This window comes from Lycorma delicatula, chromosome 11 (assembly GCF_047948215.1).
Source record: "Lycorma delicatula isolate Av1 chromosome 11, ASM4794821v1, whole genome shotgun sequence".
NCBI classification, from domain to species: Eukaryota; Metazoa; Arthropoda; class Insecta; order Hemiptera; family Fulgoridae; genus Lycorma; species Lycorma delicatula.
This window is the reverse complement of record NC_134465.1, coordinates 77,760,257-77,784,106: the sequence shown is the minus strand read 5'-3', so window position 1 is coordinate 77,784,106 and position 23,850 is coordinate 77,760,257. Positions and strand designations below refer to the sequence as shown.

At 32.9% G+C, this 23,850-nt stretch overlaps 2 protein-coding genes across 17 annotated transcripts in view; one reads left to right on the top strand and one right to left on the bottom strand.

The window, feature by feature from the left end:
* LOC142332121 (putative cytochrome P450 6a14) overlaps positions 1–23,850 on the bottom strand; it is a 622,045-nt gene that overhangs the window by 458,693 nt on the left and 139,502 nt on the right. For 13 of the 16 annotated variants that reach the window (XM_075378376.1, XM_075378360.1, XM_075378361.1 and 10 more), the window contains exon 2: positions 10,132–10,246. The exons of the other annotated variants lie outside the window; for them this stretch is intronic. The gene's annotated coding sequence lies outside the window, so the exon portion shown is untranslated. The remainder of the gene's footprint in view (positions 1–10,131; positions 10,247–23,850) is intronic. 16 annotated transcript variants of the gene reach the window in all.
* Mip (Myoinhibiting peptide precursor) overlaps positions 1–23,850 on the top strand; it is a 439,825-nt gene that overhangs the window by 305,825 nt on the left and 110,150 nt on the right. The window lies entirely within an intron of this gene.

The following is a 23,850-nucleotide window of genomic DNA, read 5'->3' as shown; positions in this document are numbered from 1 at the left end:
TCTTACCAACCTACAGTTTAAGATTTTTAATAATATTTTAGCGCCACAGACTACTAAACTTATTATTCTGTTTTGTGCGTTTTCTGGTACGGGATTATTTCAGAATCGGCATCATTACCTTTTTCATATACTCTTCAAGCCATTCTCACGCATCCCCACCCGGCTTATGTACCCCACCAAAAAACCTCTAAAGTCCCTCCTGTTTTGGTCAGTTAAGAAAAATTTGGTACCGAACAGATAACAGGAGTTTTATCAAGTTTAATAAAAAATTTCGTTTTATTTATCTTATGATATAAATAAAGTAACATGTAATTTATGTGTATAATATCATAATTAAAATAATATATTGTTAACGCCGTTGAATAAAATATCGTTTAACTTTTTTCATTCTTAAAGGCCGTATAATAATAAAACGAGTATTTATTTATTCTTTTTGTTATGAAAGAGCGGGCATCAACAGCTACGGTCACTACTCCGGAAGAAATTGGTGGCGTGTGAAAAAAATGACTAGCCTAACCGGGATACGAAACCCGGCGCAAAATGTAGCTTGTATATATATTATATATATGTACTTTAATTAAACCAATTTTATTTAACTTAATTTTTTCTATTAAAATTTTAATTTCTAATCAATTAAATTTTTTTTTATTATTTTATTCAGTAATAAAAATTTTAATAAAATTTTGTTAACATAAGGGACACTACCGGGAAAGTTTTTTCAATTATTTCCCGCCTTTTTTACTTTTTAATTAAAAAACTGTAAAAACAAAATAATAATCGATAATTACGTACACTGCAGACAAATCAGGTAAATTAACAAAATTTTAAATCACTTAATCTAATATAACCGTACAACGGTTGCATACGTGATTGTACGTTGATATTAACCAGAATAGTAAATGCAGATTTAAATTAAATTAAATGTGCGGATGCGAGTAAATAACAAATTAAAAATAGAAGGAAAAAAGACAATAAAAAGATTTTGTTTTATTATAATGATCTCGTTAAAGATGAAAAAAACTGTGATCAGAATAAGAATTATCATGTAAATTAATACGGTTATCGAGGTACAGAATATTTCAAATAATGATCTGTTAAAATGATTGAACGTTTAAAAATTAGTTTAACTTAATGTATTTTTTTACGTCTCGTAATAAAAATAAAGTTAACGTGGACTACTAATAAAGTTAATGCATATTTTACTACTTAAATGAATAATAAAAACTCATACCGCAAGAAAGCTGACAACAGTGCTGTAGAACTTTCCGGCCGCGCTGCTCTTTTCTGATGCACGACTTAATTTAAAATATGTATCGTTTTATTTACCTATCCTATTTTTATTTGTTTAATTAATTCAATGATTCTAACTAAAGCGCGGACGTACTGTGTTTCATTCGCACGGCTGTGGCGGTACTAACGGCCACTTAAGATACTTTTTTGCACTTAACATTTTATTCATTTATTTAATTCTACCGCTCGCCCGTGACGTTACGACGTAACAGAAGACTACAACACTGCTGCTATGCTTTTCTCTTTTTCTATTTAGCTCCGCAACCACCGTAAGTTATTACATCAAAGGATAATATGTACGATGTAAGTGAAGGTTTACCACATACCTCAGGAACGGTCGACCTGAGAATGTACAAGATTACACCTCACTTACATTTATACTTATCATCCTCATTCAACCTTTCTTTTTCCTGTTTACCCTCCGGTAATTACCGTTCAGATAATACTTCAAAGGATGACATGTACGAGTGTAAATGAAGTGTAGTCTTGTACAGTCTCAATTCGACCGTTCCTGAGATGTGTTGTTAATTGAAACCCAACCACCAAAGAAGACCGGTATCCACGACCTCATATTCAAATCGGTGTAAAAATAACTGCCTTTACTAGGATTTGAACGCTGGAACTCTCGACTTCCAACTCAGCCGATTTGGGAAGACGCGTTCACTACTAGACTAACTCGGTGGCTTATCATCATTCAATCTGTAAAGTAATAACTTAAGGTGATTCCGGAGGCTAAACAGAAAAAAGAGACGACTACAGCAGCTGTACGTCAGTGCTACACAGCGCTCCTTGTGCTGAAAGGTGGTATTAATGACACACTATACCCACTTTGCCACTAGTTTACAGCATTTTTTGGGGTGGGCGTGCGATTTTACAATTTTTTTTTGCGTATATTATTATTTTTTATTTTTAACAAATGTGCCTAACAAAAATAAGATCTTAATTAAGCGAAATCTAGATATGCTGAGGGTGACCTTGCTCTACAGCCTCACTCTCTTGACCTTTTAAGTTGAAAATTTAATGGCTTCAATGCTCCACTTATAGAAGTAATCTGACCAACTTTGGTCAAAATCGGTCAAGTAATTCTGTAGATATAAGCTGATTAAGGTGAGACACCTAACACCGAACACACACGTGTATACGAACATCTGGAAAATTTCCATTCGGTTTTTTTTGGTTCCTTAGTTGTCAAAACGTAGAGATCCGCATATCTCGAAATTGGACCGATTACCATACTTTACCATCTATATAGCTCTGCTATAGCGCTAGGCGGGAAAGTAAAAAAAGATAAAATCCAACTGATTATGTACAAAATTTTACTTTCAGAGCTCATTTATTAAATTTATTTATTACAATTGATTGATATCTGTAGTAAAAACCGCTGTATTCCTGTTTACCGTATTTACTCGTGTTAGTCATACCTCTGAAATTTTAAACGATATTTTTAAAAAATAAAATTTTAACCAGATTTCAGTCAAATAAATATCATTTATCACTAATTATCACGTTTTACTTTCGTTACAAACCGATGTAAAATCTTTTCCACGCATATATTACGCATCTACTTTAAAATAAAAGACGTTGGTCAAAAAAAAAGTGTGAATTACGCGAGTAAATACGGTATCTTTTTTTCTATCATAAAAGATGTTTTTAAAAAATGTACCAAAGATGGAATAGCTATCCTATAATTTTATAGAAAATAAAATCGAGCCGGCTTCCGTCGCGCGAGTGGTAGCGTCTGGGCCTTTCACCCGGAGGTTCTGGGTTCGAATTCCGGTCGGACATGGCATTTTTCACACACGCTACAAAACATTCATCTCATCCTCTGCAGAATGAATTGCTCGAGTGCGGACCCGGAGGTAAAAAAAAAAAACAAAAAAAAAAATAATGTACGTAAAAAGACGCGGTACTAACAGAGTAGAAAAAAATTCTTCAGCAGAAAAAAATATGAGTAAAACGTGAAAAAACGAAGTATCTTACGTCATAATGAAACGAAAACCAGTATACAACAAAACTAATATTTTTACCTTATCTTGAATACTTAGAAGGAAAATTACGTTCAACATTAAAGTATACAAATAAATAATGTTTTGTAAATAATTATTCTACTCTTCCAATAGATAAATTCTGAGATACATGGACCGTATCTTCCATCCGCTTGAACAATTGTAGCCAAAATTAAATGGAATCAATAACCGGTATTCAGAAATCGACGTACAAAATTTCATAACATCAGTAAATCCAGCCAGAAGATATCAAGTAACTTGATAACTGACGAAAACAGTAAGTAATATTAGACTTATTATTCTTGAACTAAATCGCCCAAATACATAAAAAAGTACATTATTTTTATCTCTCTCTCTCTCTTTTGTTGTGTGTGTGTGTGTGTGTGTGTGTGTGTGTGTGTGTGTGTGTGTGTGTGTGTGTGTGTGTGTGTGTGTGTGTGTGTGTGTGTGTGTGTGTGTGTGTGTGTGTGTGTGTGTGTGTGTGTGTGTGTGTGTGTGTGTGTGTGTGTGTGTGTGTGTGTGTGTGTGTGTGTGTGTGTGTGTGTGTGTGTGTGTGAAGGGGTGGTGGCGATTACACACAAAACGAACGATGTGCATGCAAGTACCCACAGAAGCCATCTCTTTTAAAATTGAAGGCTATAGCGGTTGTTTACTTTTACTTAAATATATCATATTTAAAAATTCATTAATATGTTACTGTTAATATATTTTAATACTAATTCTGATTTTGGTTTGAAAAAGGAACAGATTGGACCGACTAATTACTAAATTCTGATTCATATATAACTCATCGAAAAAAAATAACTTAAAAAATTCCTCAACAATAAAAATATCAAATAAAAATAGATTAATTTTGTCGCTACAGAAACGTTGTTAATAAATTATAATTTATCTAATAGTTGTTACAGATGTCATATGTCGAACTGTTATTGTCTTTGGAATGAATTTTAAATTGATTTTACAGAGGGTATCTTCTCTGCGATTCAGTTTTTGGCTCTCGTAATGACGGGTGGGGATTTTTCACGCTTTATAAGTCTGATCTTTTTATGAAGTGTACGTATATAAGCCGTCGTTAACTCACACTTCTGTTGCAGGTAAATCAATCACGTTTCTATATAACCGATACAGATTCGCATCGACGGGTGGGGTTTTAATCTAGATCAGAGATTGATCATTTTAAGTGTGCTTTTTGGAAGTGGTAGGAGGGACAGAAAAAAAGATATTACAAGGTAGGAAGGATCGCGCCTGCCCGTCTTGTAAACGTAGATTAACACATTTCACTAATAAATCCTTAATATTACGCTAAAGTACCACAGGGACGCCGCGAGACGGAAGAGTATCTTACATAATTTACACTGTGTTATACAGAAACATTTACAAAATAGGAATTCACACGTAGGGGCTTTCATGTCAAACGATGTAGATAACAAGTATGTTTTAGCAGGAAGGAGTGGATGTATCACTCAACAATAATATTAATTTATGTTTTCTTTCGTGTAACAAAAACCAATAAACACAAAAAGTATTTAAAAAAATAATAATTAAATTACACTAATTTATAGATTCCATTTACACCGATAAATTTTAAAATAAATTCTTTTGATTCCTATTATTCGAAATAAATATGCAGAAATCCTGCCCTACTAAAGAGCAGTGTATGTGTGTGTGTGTGCGCGCGCCCCCCCTTAGCTGGGAACATGCTTACATAATAGAACATATTAATAAATAAAAAAATCATATGATTTTTTTTCTTAAATGTTTATAAGCAATAAGTAAGAAAAAGCAACACCAACAAATAAGAGCAAAAAGAAAAAAACATGCTTTCAAGGTTGAACATACTGCCCGTCAAAAAATCATAAGATTTTTTTCTTACGTGTTTATAAACAATAAATAACAGTAATAAATTAATAAATTTTACTACCGTAATACCTTCGTTCAATATCGTAGCAAATTTTAAAACAAAACTGTTTTCGATAAAAATAAATCGATACTGAAAATACTATCGATTATCCATTTAGATTAACTTATTTTAACTTAAATTAACTTATTTTCTGATGAGGAAAGGCGCTTAAGTGAACGATAACGAACCCTTTTTTCGCTTTACCTTGATCGTTATTATTATTATAATAATATTCAGAGACGCCGCCCGCCAAGGCAATCCGCCGCGATAGCCTAGCTGCGGAGACATGCCGTAGGCACGCCCTACACTACAGTTAGTATATAAATAAAATAAATCTACAGTAAACTTGAGATAACATTTCTTATTTACTAATAATACAATAAATACCTGAACAAATAGTTAAAAACAATCACTAGTGAAAAACATACGCTTTTGTAGAAGTATAATGTTATAGAAAGAATAGTAAAATGTATATCGTAATAAGCGCTTGCCTTTTATAGCCAAGCTTGTATTTTCGTTTGGCACATTGTAAAAACAGATAGGTATATTAAATTATGTAACGGGTAGTAATAAAACATAATCCATTGAACAATGAATATTTCTTTTTTAACGACTAGTTTTAATTTTTAATCGGCTTAAAACGTAATTATGAGTAAATTTGAAAAAATAAGAAAAAAGATTAACTTAAAAGACGCACTGCTATCAAAACAAAATTAGCTTCCAACAAGCTACTTAACAGATTCGCTAGCATTATCTCGCAGACCGGTACCGATTCTACGGACCGGTGGTTGAGAAAAACCGATTTTAACCGTAAAATGAAATTAGATGTTTATCCGTGTATTTTGCAGTCGGTTCTTTTGTAAAAGATTATAATATATTAATCGAGTACTGTAAAAGTCAGACAGCAGAATGCGATGACCCCATTTGTAAATATTGTGAAAAAATTCTAATTTACAATATCGGGTAGCAATAATTGCTCTGAAAGATGTATTAGATGAGTTTACATCCTTATGTATCTACAAAAAAGTGATTTAACAATTATTGATGTTCATTGCTATGTAAAAATTACAATTAACAACCTAAAGACTCAATATTTGGGATACGAATTCTTTTGGAGTGACAATGTAACAGAAATATTACTGGAATGTCAAAACAACATCGACACATCGGCTATAATTCGATTTACTGAACGCATATGTTCATTTACAGATCAGATTTCTAAATGAAGAATTAAAAGTTTGGCAAACTTCGACCGTAAAGTTATTATAAACTCTGGAAAAAATATTGATTTCGGAAAGGAAAATATAATGCAGCTTTCAAAAAAAATTCAATATTTCAGGCAAATAAAAACATATTGATATGTTTTCAACGGAACGAATATTCAGAATTGAAATTTAAAATTCTAAAGAAAACTAAACTAGGATTGTTCAAGATTTTTAGCGATACATTAACCTTTTTTCAAACTAATCCAGAATTATCTAAACTTTCCTTTTTATATAACACTGCGAGAACTTTTAAAGCACCCAGTGCGACTGTGGATTTTCTGTTATGAAAATCGAAACATACTTAATGAAGAATACCTAATGAAGAACACTTGGATGAACTTATGAGAATTAAATTACGGTCAAGAAGTAAACACAAATGAAGTTTAGAAAGAATGGATTTCTGTGAAAGACAGAAGATAAAAAGTTTAAAAAGTTGTTAATTGTTTTCGTTTAAATATATGTATACGTATATGAATATATTGTATAATTCAAACATATGTATAAATAATAAAACATTTGCACAAATTGATTTTTGGCCACAATTGACTTTTTTGCCTGCAGTTCTGAAAAAAATTAAACGCAACTTCGTATATAATTAGTAAAAGAATGTGACTTTGAGTCCAGAAATATGTTTTGCCCTCATATTTATTTACGGAATTATGTGAAAGAATTTACTCATTCTTCGAGTAAAGTTTTGAGATACAGAATCCATAACGTCCGTATCTCTATCACCCTCTTGACTTATTCTGATCGAAGATAACTTCCATCGATGCCTCATGTAAGAAATCTTTGCGACAAATTTCACCCGAATCGGTCCATCCGGCCTGAAGATATCAAATAAACACCAGGCCGACATATATACATACTTCCAGAATTTTTCAGAGCTAAAATTGTGTTTTTTTTTTTTTGTTTGGAGGAGTTCACGAAACCTAAAGAGCTAAATAAAAAAGATCGGCAAGATCAGCTTACTTTTTCTTATTTAGTATACTGAATAACTTTTTTTTTCTTTTCTTTTTCCTGTTTACCCTCCGGGAATTACCGTTCTGGTATTACGTCAGACGATAATATGTATGAGTGTAAATGAAGTGTAATCTTGTACAGTCTCAGTTTGACTGTCCCTGAGATGTGTGGTTAATTGAAACCCAAGCACCAAAAGAACACCGGTATCCACGATCTACTATTCAAATTCGTAGAATACTGTATAACTCTTTGTCGGAAAAGTAAACGCATTTAGAGAAATTTTTATTTATTTTAAGTGTATTTTTCGTTAAATATTTTAAACTACATTCTCAAAGGTATTGCAAAGGACATAGGACACTTTTTAATAAAAAAAAAAAAACAATATTTTTTCGGGAGGGTAAAAAGATTTATATTGGTAGGTACGATCGTCCGACAAAAATTTGACCAAATTCAACGCCATCTGGCGTTCCAGTAAGTAAATTGCCAATCCAACACTGTAATACCGACGGTCAAGTCACTATTCAATTTAGTATAGTGCTTCTGCTGTTTAGAATCTTTCTATATTTATTGTTATTCTTCTGTCACTTCTAACTTTTCCAGTTTTTTTCTAAAATGCCTTGGAAGCGCAAATCTAACCTGTCCCGGGCGGCAAAAGGTGCTCGAACTCAAGAATCTTCCGCTCACGCAGAACTAAGACGTCAACAACAAACGAGGCGACAAGCTACCTTAAGAGCAGATGAAACGCCAATTCAAACACAAATTCGTTCAGAAAGATAAGCTCAACAGCAGGCAGCTATAAGAGCGAGAGAAACTCCAGAACAATCGCAGGCGAGAAGAATCGTTCATGCAGAAATGCAAACCGCACGGCGTCGAAATTTCATGCGTAACAATTAGTCTGTATTTAATAATTCAATATGATCCTTCACTTGAATACCATAAGCGTTCTTTATTTGTTATTGGCTCAATGAATAGAAAATGTCAGCATTGCATTGCTTTGAAATGGAAAGATGAAACTGCTGGAATGTGCTGTTCCAGCGGTAAAGTTTCGCTTTCTTTACTCGGTGAACCAGAGGAGCCTTTGAAAACTCTATATTTAAGTGTTACAGATGAGTCGAAGCAATCAGAAAGTATAATTCTTGCTTCCAAATGACATCCTTTGGAGTAGATAAAGTGATAAGAATGCCCGGATTGAAGGAGTCGAAAGAGATACAGTATTGAAAACTCAACGAATGTTACACAGCCACAATTTGTTGGTAAATACCTTTAGAAGTGCAATAGAAAACTGGCCTCCGGATTACTACATAGTGGTCATTCATGCTGATCGGACTCCACGTGGCGAACATGAGAGGCGTTATAATGCGCCGATGATCAATGAAGTTGTTTTGGTTACCGGTGACCCGTGCTGTCCACGAAACATAGTGTTACGGGCACATGATAATACGCTGAAACGCGTAGCCGATACTCATAAATTTTGTGATGCTTTACAGTACCCGTTAATTTTCAGTAAAGGTGAGCCAGGATATCGTTTCAATATTCCAGTACAAGACAGCCAGTTCCCGATAAAAAAGTTTTCTGCATGGATTTTTATGCGTATCACATGATGCTTCGAGAGCACGACTTCAATCTCCTTTCGCGGTCAAGGCAACTCTTTCATCAATTCTTGGTAGGCATGTATATTAAAGTAGAGAGCGAACGCCTTCCTTACATTTCTATAAACCAGACGAAATTACGAACTGAAAATTACATTCATCTACAAGATGCGATTAGCGCAGATGGTAATATTAGTTAGACCTAACGACATAGGCAAGATGGTTATTCTGCCCTCTACTTTTGTCAACAGTCCCCGTTATCTGCATGAATACACTCAAGACGCTTTCGCTTATGTACGAAAGCGTACATAACAGCCTGTCGCTTACGGCAGGCCTGTCTTATTTGTAACTTTTACCTGTAATCCTTCGTGGCAGGATGTAACTAAAGAGCTAATGCCCGGGCAAAAAGCCACTGATCGACATGACATAGTTGCTCGCGTATTTCGTTTAAAGGTTCACCGCGAGCGAAGCCGCGGGTAAAAGCTAGTATATATATATATATATATAAAGAAAACAAGCTTTGAAAAATATTCAAGGTTTCTTTTCTTATAACAAATTAAATCGACGGTATTGAGAAATCGTCGTAATCTACTGACAGTATTGAGATTATTTTTTATTATTTTAAAAATAATATATAAATAAAACTTCTCGGCAGCGTCTTGGGATTTTGTATGGAGGTCCCGTGTTAGAATCCCTGTCGTGCATGGCATCTTTTCATACGCTACCGATTTCCGCCGGGCTAGTGACCACGGCTGTTAGAGCTCGCTTTTTCGTGACATAAAAACAGAAACTTCTCAAAGAAACAGCAGGAAAGATAGATTTACAAATATTATTTGAAAATCAAGGTACATAACCGATCAGAAAAAGTTTTCAAAAAACTTTAAAAAACTAATGTAGAAATAGCAGAAAACAAAACAAAAAGTTTAATATATTAGTAGAAATATAAACATCAAAAGAAAAAAACAATTTAAATAACAAATTATAAATAAAATGATGATAATAAAAAAATTAAATAACTGAAATACATGAATAAAATGAAATAAATATATAATCAAATAAATGAACAATAAAATTTAAATGACTAATGAAAATTACAGATTTACACAACAAAAAGTATTTACCTTAAAAGATAAAGATATTAAGACACTGTAATGTACGAGTAGTTGTAAAACCAGAAGTCAACAACATTTCGGAAATATTATTCTTGTCTGGATGTGAATCTAGTATTAGGAAATCCTGTAAAGAAAGATAGAGGAATTAAAAGAAAATCTTAGATCCAACCGAAAAGACAAATGGATTTCTTTATTTTTTGAGGGTGATGATAACGCTTTCGCCTTATCATCACCCTCAAACATTAAACCCGAAACAAACATTAAAAAAAAGTGTTACAACAATTATTATTAAATAGTAGTATATAAATTTACGTCTTTAAGATAAACGAGATATTCGATAGCATCCTCATATTGTCCGTTGAATATCATGGATGTTAGCTCCTAATTTAACTTTACGACGCAACACCGCTTAACACACACAGTCCACAAGAATGTGGTGTATCGTTACTTTGTAGTCACAGCAAACACAGATCGGTGCAACGGTCTGATTCATTCATTGTCCATGAGTAGGTTTGTGTGCCCTATTCGCAAACAAGTTGTTATTTATTTAAAGGTAAATGAAAATTATATTATAAAATCAAACGCAGAACTACCCTAAAACATAACTGGAAATCACATGCAAAAACGCGAGTTACCTTTCAAACTTTCTTCCAAAATAGTAAAACACGGAAAACGGTCGGGTAGAAAAAAAATCAAAAAAATCTTAGAATAAATCCAAATCGGAAAGGAAACAATAAACAATAGAAATAAATTCAAAATAGGAGCCAACATTTTCAGGAAGATAAAAATAAGAAAAAAAAGTGTAACTAAATTGTCGAAACAGGAAAAAATCTAATTCCGAAGAAATAAAAGAATTTTGTAAAAACTAATAAAGAAAATTAAAAGAAATAGTTATCATACCGGGGTCCAGAATCGGCCTGAAACGTAAAATAAATACTCGTACACATAAACAGAGTGATTCAGGAGTATAGGGCAATACTTTGACAACTCATTCTAGAGGCTAAAAATAAGAAAAAAGTTCATATAAACATAGGCCCGAAAACGCTTCGTTAGGGAATTATACAGAGGGAAAGATTTCGCCCGAGTTTCAGTTCCTCCGGGTAAATTAAGGCTTTCTGAAATTCTGGGAAGGTCAATTAAGGGGCAAATTCAATCGTTTCTTATGGGTTTTGAGCTGGAAAATCTAAAAAAAATAGGTCCCAGAACTGTATATTGCTGGAAAATATCCCCTTAGCAAAACGAATTGAAATGTATTACCAACTCGATGTAGCTCCTACACGTTTCACATTTCTTTTTTTGTAACATTTTCTTCTAACTTTTCGTCGGTTTTGTTGTTAATAAAAGTCGACATGTTTAAAATTTTATTTCTTTTTTGTTGACATTATTTACATCAATCTTCTTATAATTAAATTCTCTACAATTTATGTTTAAAAAATGTATGATTTATTGCCAATTTAACAACGTTATTTTACGTCAAACGTAAAAAAAATTTGTTTTTTGATCCTATTTTTGGCGTTTTACATGGGATATCTTAGAAACTAAGAGAGATAAAGTTTTGAGACCTATTTTTTTTCGATTTCCCAGCTCAAAAACCATAAGAAAAAATTGAATTTGCCCCTTAATTGACATTCCCAGAATTTCAGAAGGCCTTAATTTACCCGGAGAACTGAAACTCGGACGAAATCTTTCACCCTGTATAACTCGCTAACGAAGCGTTTTCGAACCTATGTTTATATGAACTTTTTTCTTATTTTTAGCCTTTAGAATGAGTTGTCAAAGTATTGCCTTATCCTCCTGAATTACGTATATACGGAGTGCTCATACATACGGCAGAGAAAGAAGATACCGCGACATCATCGGAATATGGCCCCCCCTAAAGAAAACAAACAAAACGGATAGAGACTCGTCGGTCTCTGCAGAAACCACAACCTAAAATCCATATATTTCAAGAGGAAACTTCAAAAACTCAAAACCTGGAAACACCCGGACTACACTGAAGGAGAATGTCAATTAGACCATATCTTCATGAACAAACACCACCAAAAGGAGGTCTACAACGTAAAACTCCTCCGAGGAGTAACACAGGCTCAGATCACTATGTAGTCAAAATCAAAATCAGATTTCCTCCCTAAAGAAAGCAACAAATCCAAGGTAAACTGAGAAAAATAGACCGTACCCGACTAATCGAGAATGAAAATTACAAAAAAAATAATTATCACGGATAAACCCGATCGTCTAGTCGACAATAAATCGCCGAAGAATTAGTCCCAATAAAATCCCGTAAAAAACATCGATGGTGAAACAGCGAATGTGACGAAACAGTAGAGAAAAGACATCAAGCATGACCTATTTTACCGATCCCAAAAATCAAATAAAGAATGAAAGCTGTAATAAACCGCCCCGGAACAATAAAGACAACGCGGAATCCTAGTTGGAAGTAGAAACAGTACTCCTAAACTTCAATAGCGACACCCCGATAACAAACCCCCTGATAACGTTTTGCCTGTTTTCAATGTAAAAAAAATTATTAATAAAAAATAATAACAGTTAATTAATAAAAATTATCGGCTTGCGTTACAGGGCGCAAGCGTACTGCCAGGTTAGTTACCTGCATTAACTCGATTATTTGTCAACGGAATTTTACAAATGAGATGTCAATTTATTTGAAATAAAATGCTTAATCAATTTTCTAATAAATAAAAATTTTATCGAAAAAATATTTACAAGAATATTGAAAATTAAAAAATTTAAGTTGCCGCCGTTTTGCAATTCTTGAAGGTGACGTTTTCATTTTTTTTTTTTTTTTTTTTTTTTTTAGAGTAAGACACTAGTGTTAGATTTACCAAATTTAATTAAAGGAGGTTACCCGTTCCTGAGAAATATTGTTTTTTGTTGCAAATCGCAAAATACAATCAAGAAGGAAAACAAACAAAAATTGGAGTTTTGTCGATATAAACATTTTACTCATTTTAGTGTCCTAAATCAGCACCGGAAGTTCGGCGAATACGTCTCGGAACAATCTCTCTCACTCTCTCTCTCTCTTTCTATCTATCTATCTATCTCTCTCTCTCTCCCTCTCTCCCTCTCTCTCTCTCTCCCCCTCTCTCTCTCTCTCTCTCTCTCTCTCTCTCTCTCTCTCTCTCTCTCTCTCTCTCTCTCTCTCTCTCTCTCTCTCTCTCTCTCTCTCTCTCTCGCTGTGTGTGTGTGTGTGTGTGTGTGTGTGTGTGTGTGTGTGTGTGTGTGTGTGTGTGTGTGTGTGTGTGTGTGTGTGTGTGTGTGTGTGTGTGTGTGTGTGTGTGTGTGTGTGTGTGTGTGTGTGTGTGTGTGTGTGTGTGTATAGGATTTTTGTTCAAAAATCCTAAAATATTAAAAATAAAATAAAATAAAATATCCTTCAAATATTAAAATAAAATTTTGAAAATATTTCCAGTTGATATTTTTCCTTTTTTTATTTAGAGGATTTATTAATCTCATGGGAAAATGACCAGAAGTTATGTTTTTAAAATATCGCTAAGTAATATTATTAACGTAAGAGAATGGATTTAAACCGACATATTATCCTTGGAGAACGAATAACTAAATATGTTCATTTATTTTAACAAACTATTAACCGCTATCTTCTCTTTATACAAAAATAAGTAAATAAAGAGAAAAAATTAAGTATAACAATGCTTAAAATGAAATAAAAAGATTAGTTTTTTTATACTAAGACCACCGTCCCATTTAAATTTAATATATATATATATATATATATTTATATATACTATAATATTTATAATATAATATATGTAATATTTATATATATATAAAGGAGAAAAAGTTTTTTATCATACAACCGCATGTAGATGTATGATCTCGTTTCTGTTTTCATACGAAAGACTCCAGGTTCGAAATCGGTCCGGATTGGTATTTTTTATGCGCTAAAAATATGCCATAACATCTTCCCGTGCAAAAATTTCTAATATGAAGGATTCAAATTTGTGTTTTTATTACTTAAAACATTTTAATAATTTTTCCTTTAAATTGTCCGTATTAAAAATTAATAGAAAATTATACTAAATTAAAGAGAAACATACAAAACTAATTATTATGATAAGTATTTTTTTATTCTAAGAAAGGAAAGAAAAAAATTACGTATATATAAAACTAGCTTGCCCGTTCAGCCAGAACCTGAACCCTCGGGGCTCAGGTTAGTCCAGGCGAATCCCGGAGCAGACTCAGGGACCAAGGGCCTAACCCATACCCGCAGAGCATGCTTCGCTCGCCATTCCCATCTACCCAGAGGGATCCACTCCCTGGACCCTCGCGCTGTACGTTATCCTCACGGTTGCGGGAATAATACTGATAAATAATAATTATTGTATTCAGGTTTTATAGAAACCTGAAAAAGAAACTAAATTACAAAACGTAGAATAATAGTAATCTTTCTTTCTTTTTCCTGTTTAGCCTCCAACCACCAAATCCACGATCTAGTATTGAAATCCGTGTAAAAATAACCGGCTTTACTAGGACGTGAACGCTGGAATTCTCGATTTCCAAATCAGCTGATTTGGGAAGACGCGTTTACCACTAGACCAACCCGGTGGCTTATCATTCAACCTGTGAAGTAATAACTTACGGTGGTTCCAGAGGCTAAACAGAAAAAAGACAACTACAGCAGCTGTACGTCAGTGCTACATGGCAGTCCTTGTGCTGAAAGGTGGTGTTAATGACACGCTATACCCACTTACCCACTAGCTTATTTAGAGCATTTTTTGAGGGGGTGCGATTTTACAATTTTTTTAGATATATTATTATTTTTTTATCGTTAACAAACGTGTAATATTATTTCATTTAACGTAAATTTAATTCTATTATTTTTGTAATATTATTCAATCGATCGATTCGAATCGTTCAGTCGTAGTTCATTAATTCAATTCGTTAAACTTTCAACCGTCAAATTTTCACTAGTATATATACACATTTTTTTTTTGAAATTTTTTGAGATGAAATATATCTAAAAACCTTTTTAGTTAGGCTAAGAAACGTGCGTAAAAATTTGGTTGCGATTGGTCGAGTAATTTTTTGTTTATCTTGAACAAACAAAATCCCCTCTCTTTATATAATAGTATATATATAAATATAGATAAAAAGTTTTTTAAACATAAAAAATTTCTATGAAATCCCATATACATTACGGTGCAGTAGATTATTACAAAATTCTTTCAATATATCAATTGAAAAAATAAATAAATAATTTTAACTTAAAAGTAAAAGAAGATTTACACGAAACCGTATGATTTCCGATCGTAAGATTCCCCAACCCGGAAATTATTTTAAGGTCTTCATAAATAAACTGTATTTTTAACAGATATCAAATAAGGAACAACTTCTAAATTCAACCTGTATTTATTATAATTTTTTATTTTATTTATCTTTTTTTTATAAAATGTAATTCGGTTCATAGGACTGAATAAAACAATTTCTTTGTTTATATTTTCATTTCGTATAGAAAGTTTATTTTCAATAACTGAAAAAAAAATGTATTAATAAATTTATAAATAAAAGTTTATAAAAACTTCCTTTAATTTGATTTTAATTTTACCTTATCGCTTGATGTATATGAATAAAATAAGAGACTTCAAAATATTCATTATTTCAAGGCATAAAAAAAATCGTTAAACTTTAAAAGCAAATAAAACTAATTTCATAGCTTCTAATCGAAAAATGAATAAATTATAAAATATTTACGGCGATGTAATTTTCTTTAAAATCCTACATTTAACTTTCCTCGGTTTTTTAAATAATAAAAGGCGTATAGATTATATCAGGTGTTTTATAAACATTAAAAAAACCATCTTTTGACATTTTTTACTAAATCCATTATTTATTAATTTATATATATATTTTTTAAAAGGTCCATTTTCTTCGTTCGCTTCTTATTTAAATTTGAATGACAGTCGGTTCAGGAAGAGATTCTTCGATTTTTTTTAATTATTTATTTTGTGATCGTTACAAGCAGAGATTGCCTTTTATCCGGAGTTTCCCCGATCGAATCCCGGTCAGCCGTCCTTTTTTTCATACGCAACAAATTTCATCGTCATCCATCACGAAAACTGTTACCGGAAGACAGCCTGTAGTTATTATATGTATAAGTAAATAATTATTTATTTATACATATTATTACCTTTAATCTTTAAATATACTTTGACCGTACTAAAAACAATCGATAATTTCTAACGTTATACAAGCAAAGTAAACAAATTTATTCCTGCATACAGAAACTTCGGCAAACGATCGTGAATATTATCGTAAATTATTCCTTATCATTACTAATTCTCTTTGTAATAATTAAAGGTGAAAACTCATGACACCTTAATACATAGCAAATTTACATACACGTCAATATAATGCGGATTAAATTATAAATTCAAAACATATTATCTTAACTCTATTATTATTAGTATTATTAATAAAATATTAATACAAATTATAATTCATATATTATTTTCTGGAAATAATGTTAAATAAATATTGAAGAGTACATCCCGACCACTTCATTAAAGAATTTCAAAAGTTCACAGAATTTATTAGATCTACATTTTAAAAAGGTATGCACCTAAAACGAGAGTTACCCACAAGACTTTGTTTACCGTCCCTTGTCACTAAGTTCAGGAATTTTGTTTATATATGTAGCAACCTCCTTCAGAAGCGGTGTCTTGTGGATAAACTAGGAACGACGTAGGATCTCCTCTCAGTAAAAGTTTTTTTTAATTTATATATATTTGATTTGAGTTTTATTTTCTGTCATTCCTAGAATTGATACTAGGAATATCATAAAATAACTCTCTAATCAATTAAAATAATCCTAACGGAAATACAAAATATTTGAAAAATTTAATTATATATATACACACGAGGGTAAGTCAATTATTATCCGCAATGTAGTTATAAATTCTATTGCGATAAAAATAGGAAACTTACATGTACATCATTTTTCAACGTAGTCCCCTTGCATTTCAACGCACTTGATCCATCGTTGCATAAAAGAAGGTTTTCGGTTGAGCTGCGAACCAGGAATGCACCGCTTCTTTCGCTGATTCGTCCGAGGTAAATCGGCGGCCCCTTAATGCCTCTTTGAGTGGACCAAACAAGTGGTAGTCAGAAGGGGCAAGATCAGGACTATACGGAGGACGAGCCGGTACTTCAAGGTTGAATTTCTGGAGCGTTTCAGCAGTATGTGGACGGGCATTGTCGTGTAACAACACAACACCTTTCGACAGCAGTCCTCGGCGTCTGCTTCGAATCGCAGGCTTCAGCTTGGCAGTAAGCATCTCACTGTAACGCGTACTGTTTACTGTCGTGCCCCTTTTCTCATAATATTCTAGTAGTGGGCCTTGTGAGTCCCAAAAAAGTGTAAGCATCAGTTTTCCTGCGGACGATTGGGTCTTGAACGTTTTTTTTCAGGGCAAATTTGGATGTTTCCATTCCATACTCTCCCGTTTACTCTCCGGCTCGTAACGATGGATCCGTGTTTTGTCACCGGTGATGATTCTGTCTAAGAAGATGTCCTGTTCGTTAGCGCAGCGATCCAAGTGTTTTTGGCATATGTCCAAGCGCGTTTGTTTATTCGACTGTGCGAGTTGTTTTGGGACCCGTCTTGCACAGACTTTATGAAACCCAAGTCTGTTGCCGATGATTTCGTAGGCAGAACCGTCACTAATTTGCAGACGATGTGCCGCTTTATCGATAGTTACTCGTCTATCGGTCTAAGAAAACCGTGTCGTGTGTACGCTCGATGTTTTCACCATTTGTGGCGGTAAACGGTCGTCCGGCTCCTTCGTCGTGCGTTACACTTGTGCGACCGTTTTTGAATTTTTCAATCCATTCGTAGATACTCCGTTGCAGCAACACGCTGTCCCGTACTGAACCAAAGGTTTTGATAAATTTCGGCCCCTGATACACTTCCGACCACAAAAAACGGATCGCTGAACGTTGCTCTTCTTTGGTGCAAACAGAAAGCCATGGTTAACGGCAGGGCAGCGATAATGGAATTAACCTATCAGCATCAAACCTGAACAGACGTAAAAACAATTAAACCACGCATGCGTCATCTACGCAACACGACAGTACTACCAACATAAACAAAAATATAACTAAATTGCGGATAATAATCGACTAACGACGTATATATATATATTTACAGAGTATATCACGAAGTTCTCCTGGGATTTCATAATCAATTCTACTCATGAAAATAATGAAAAACGTTCATATAAACATGTACTAAAATGTTTCCTTTGCGAGTTACGAGTAGTAAAAGATTTCATTCGGATTTCAGGTAACACGGTGAAATGAGATCGTACTGAGATTTTTAGTACATTAATAAAGGGGCAGAATTAAGGATTTCTAATGGGTTTTAATCCGAAAAATCGAATAAAATAGATCCTAGAACTGTATATGCAGTAAGTTTTGAGAAATGTGGGATGAAAACCAATAAAATTAGACAACTTTCGGCGAAAAGTAATTTTCAACACGATTTAACGTCAATGTATGGTACGGCCTTCACAATCAGTTGTTTGGACCGTTCATATAACCTGGCCGTTTAAATGATGAGATCTACTTGCACTTTCTTCAAAAGCAATTACCGCAGCTGCTTGAAGATGTTTCTCTAGCGCTGACAAACAAAGTCTACTTCCAGTAAGATGGCGCGCTTCCCCTTTCACCGGTAGAAAAGCGAGGGGGCGGGCTGATGGCCCCTCCCCACTTCACTGCTGGAGATACATTTCTAGGATCTGATTTATTAAATTTTTCAGATCAAAAGTAATATAATACCTTCACATTTACCCCTTAACTTAAGTTCTAGGTTTCACACTAAGCTTGGAGCAGAAATCGGGTTGAAATATTTCGGAATTACAAAACGAAACACGTTTCTGAAACAACGATTACATATATTGATATTTTTATTTTCCTAATGAGTACGTTGCAATCGGTTCAGCCGGTGAACAATTAGCAACACCTTGACCCAATCAAATAAGGTGTCGTCATACGCAGTCAGGTTAACTGCTCCTGATACGTGTGGTTAATTGAACACCAACCACCAAATAACAACACCGGGTACCCATCGTCTAATATTCAAATCCGTATAAAAGTAACTAACTTTTACTAGGATTTGAACCTTAGAACCGAAAATCAGCTGTTACACAATTGACTTGAGACCACATAATGTTGAGGTGATATAAAAAAAATTTGTGTTTTTTTTTAAGGGAGATGAAGTCTGATTCGAACCGATGTGCCTTCCCCTTGCAACATCCAAATATTTCATTAATTAAAATTTTATCTGGTTATAACTCTGGAACCGATAAAAATAAGTACCACTTTTGATACATCGTTTAAAAGATGTCAATGAGGGTTTAATACTTCAGTTAAGAAAAAGTCTAAAATCCAACTTTTTGGGGATTTTGGACTTTTAGACACTTTTGTTCAATCGATTGCAATCAAAAGGGGAGGTGCACAACTAGATGTTACAACAGTCGTAAATAAAAAATGTTGCTAATCGAATAACAATCTACGGCTAATCGTTTTTGAGTTATGCGCGATACATACGCACGTACAGTCGTCACCCCGAAACTAGTCAAAATAGATTCAGAAATGGTCAAAGTGGATATTTCCGCTGAAATCTGAAAACCGAAATTTTTCGCGATTACAATACTTCTTTGTACTTCGTACAAGGAAGTAAAAATAGAAAAAAAAAATTTTATTAGTTACCTTTCCTTCTTCTGACGGTTGGAATTTTCATGGAAATTGATTATTTCATACATATATAATTCCAGCATAAGTGAAATCTTAATTCATAAATAAATATCTTAGTTGATGGAGGTCTGAATTGTATAATAAGAATATTATATAATAGGAAAGTCATCGGAAAATCTTTTTTATATTAAGAGGTAAATTGACGCTATGCCTTGATGTTTTGTTTTTCATATTAAATATTTGTTTTACGAGAGAGTTTCTTTCTTTTTTTTTTAATTTATTCATATCTTTGTTTCTAACTCTCTCTTTCGTTCATATTAAATAATTTTTCCTGTACTTTTAATCTACAGCGTCTCATAATATTTACGTTAATACGCACTCTTCTAACATCTCGTACTCAAGTTTTTAAAATCCAGTATATCGATCTAATGTAGGAGCTCATAATCTCTCTGACATACTTTACATAACAGCCATTAATATATAAAATCCCTTTCCACTGAATATATTTTTCATAAACATCCACATCCGTACTTATAACATATATGAGCAAATATGTTTGTATCTTTACATTATACAGTTTTTTTGTTTTTACGTCTCATTAATAAATCCTTTTTTTTCTTCTTTCTCTCCGTATTTCATCTCTTTCTGTTTATATTTCTATATCCATATTAGATTTTATACCAGTACCTGATTATTCTTTTTTTTCTTTTAATTACACACCTTCCTTTATCCTTTCATTTTATTTCATCTACAGTAATGAACCATTCCCGTTTTTATTTATGTATTTATTTTTTTTTTTGAGGGATTTGTAATTTTTATTATTATTTCAGTTAATTATGGGGTCTAACGACAAAACGGGAGAACTCATTGATTTTAATTCATTTGGTATTTATGTATTCGATTTAAATTGGAGTGATTACCGAATTGTAAATTTTATTACGATAAACTTTTGAAAAATATACGTATATTTAAATAGATTACAAATATTCAATGATTTTAAAAACGATTTCACGTGTATATAATTTTTTTAAAGATTATGAAAATATTAAAATTTCATCAGCAATAAATAATCGCTGTAACTCATATCGACAGCCATCTGTTGTTTAACTTTTATTTATATTCTTTCAATAATCTTTCAAACTTGATTGATGGTTTTAACAGCTATCTTGACCAAGAGGCCTTTCTTGTTTTTACTTTGTACACTCGAATTATCGGTTATACTTTAGTAATCAGTAGTTGTTCAATCGGTACTAGCTCCGTTTCGGGAAAGTCCTACATCTCTAGGATTCGTTTTATTAACAATAGTAAAATTTGTGGGATTCTGTTTACTCTACTACGCACATAAATCGCTACTGTGGAATCTCTGCTTCGTGTGAATACACGAAGGTTCGGGAAAAATAACTCCCAGATATGAAATGTAAATAAAATAGACATCATAAAAAAATTATAAAAAAAAAGTTAAATACATTCTGAAAGAACACTGTTTGCCGTTTATTTTCGCATAATTTTTTTTAATTTTTAAAAATTACGAAAAAAATGAAATTCCGCATTACTTTTCTGGCCATTTCCAATGGTATTGCAGCGATTTATTGATGGATAGCAACTTTTAAATGATCTAGGATTCTTGGTTTCCGTTTAAAGATTTCAGCTTTTAGATGTCCCCAGAGAAAAAAAAAATCGCATGCTCCAAGATGCGGTGACCGTGCAGGTCATAGGATGACTCCTAGTTGTGAAATAAGACGTCCGGAAAACATTTCTCTGAGGAAATTCATCGATTGTTTTGCTGTATGAGCAGTGGCCCCGCCTTGTTGAAATCATAAATTTTCGATTTCATTTCCGAGTTCATTAAGTCTTTGTAGCAAGAAATCGCGTAACATTTTTACATACCGTTCGGAAGTTACTGTAACCGATTACCGATCTTTCTCAAAGAAGTACGCCCCTATTATTCCAAATTCAACAACCGCGCAGCAAACTGTAACACGTTGAGAGTGCAGAGGGCGCTCATGAAGTTGTAGGGATTATTTTCTGCCCGGTGTCAAAAATTTTGTTTGTTAACACTCGATAAATGAAAACGGGATTCGTCAATTGACAACCCGATCGAGTTCATCGCAACATTTTCCAGGCTAGCCTGACGGTTAATCCAGTCGCATTCATTTAGCTGCTGCACGACCGTTATTTTGTAAGAATGAAACGGTAAAGTTTTGCAAGAATGTAACGCAGCAAGGTATTTAAAATCTGAGCGACATGGAGATTGTGTAATCGTTTTAATATTTTCGGGTGTTCGAACGCTTCTAGCCTACCTAATGGTTTCTTCTTCAAAGCTGAACGGGCAGTTCTAAAACTGGACAACCGTAACCGAATTAAATTTTTATCGGGTACCGTGGTGTATCGACTTAGCCAAAAATGTGAACGAAATAAGCGCTGCGTGTTGATAGCAGAATCGCATTAAAATACATTTCAGTAACGAAAGCGCGATAGTCACCACAGCACGCCACGGTTGTAACTGAAATAGCAAGACATCCGCTGTGAAATGGCGTACCGATACCACGCCCTGTTCAATTAGCGCTCCACCAGCAGCGGTGGGAAGTCGGAAAGTTATTTCTGCCGAACTCTCTATAAGCAGTGAAAAATTGGTACACGTAAAATTTTAGGTTCCGTAAATCTTCTTCAAATTATTCCCGCAGATTCCTAAATTACGATATTATTCTGATAGTGGATAATACGATCGACGTTGTGTTTTTCGTTACAATTTTATTTTAGTTGTACTTTATTTTTTCAATACTTTTAAAAAATTATTTTTTTTTAAATTTATTTTTGTTAAGAATAATTTCTTTATTAAAAATTTTTTATTGAATTGTCCTCACATTTTGAAAGGGAGCTTCCAAAATCAAACATCTTTTTATTTGGAAATTTTGATGTTTAAATCTTATTTTCATAATCATTAAAACCAATAAGCACTGCCGATAACGGGGACTCAAAAATTGTTTAAATTCGGAAATCTTTTTTGTTACTTATATTTTATAGTTTATTATGAAAATAGAAATACGATTTATTGCTAGAACGGTTTGACAATGAAAAAGCTGTACAAAGTATATATGACTTGACCGGCGTAGCTGGAAAAATTACGCAATACTTTGCCAGATTTTATTTTAAATGTTATAATTAATTATTTCGTGAATGCTGCTTCGATCAAGATTTCCCTTGTTCCATCCAGGTAAATGTTAGGGCATTTCCTTTATTATCCGTGAAGTAGCTCGACGTGATTTATGTAATGTATTTATTTTGTACCGATTATAATAAAATATTTATTTATAAATTCTGACGTTTGCTTCTTTAATTTGTATTTTTATATTTATTTTTACAAAATATCGTTACAATTACTTACAATGATCGTTTAACAATTGAAATGCGCAATAAATTTGATTTCTTATGTAATATAAACGTTTCGAGAATTATTTGTTATTTTATTCCCGTTACCGTTTATTCCGTCGCATAAAATTTATTCTTATCATTATACCTTTTATTGTGTAGATTTAATTAAATCAAAATTAAAGCGAGATTTTGTCTTTTTGTAAATTATGAATTTTTAATTAAACTCAAAAGCGTAATACCGGTTTAATAGCTTAGCCTATATCTACGGAATAATACAACGCATTTATAGATCGACATTGAATTAATTATTTACGTTTACAGTAAATAAATAATGATAACAAATTACATATAAATTAATTAAGGCTCTTTAATTAATTTAACGTTTTGCTATTCGATTAGTATTTATTTGACAGTGGATATTTTAGTTTATTAAACTTATTTTAAATACTGCCACATAATAAAGAAGGTAAATCTTTAGAATGAAATACGAGAGAATTTCGTATGATAATCTTATTACGTATATACTTGCCGACCTCGCGGCGGTGTGATAGCATCCCAGCATGATATCCAGAAGATTTTGGGTTCGAATTACGATTAGGAATTACAATTATATGGAAGAACTTT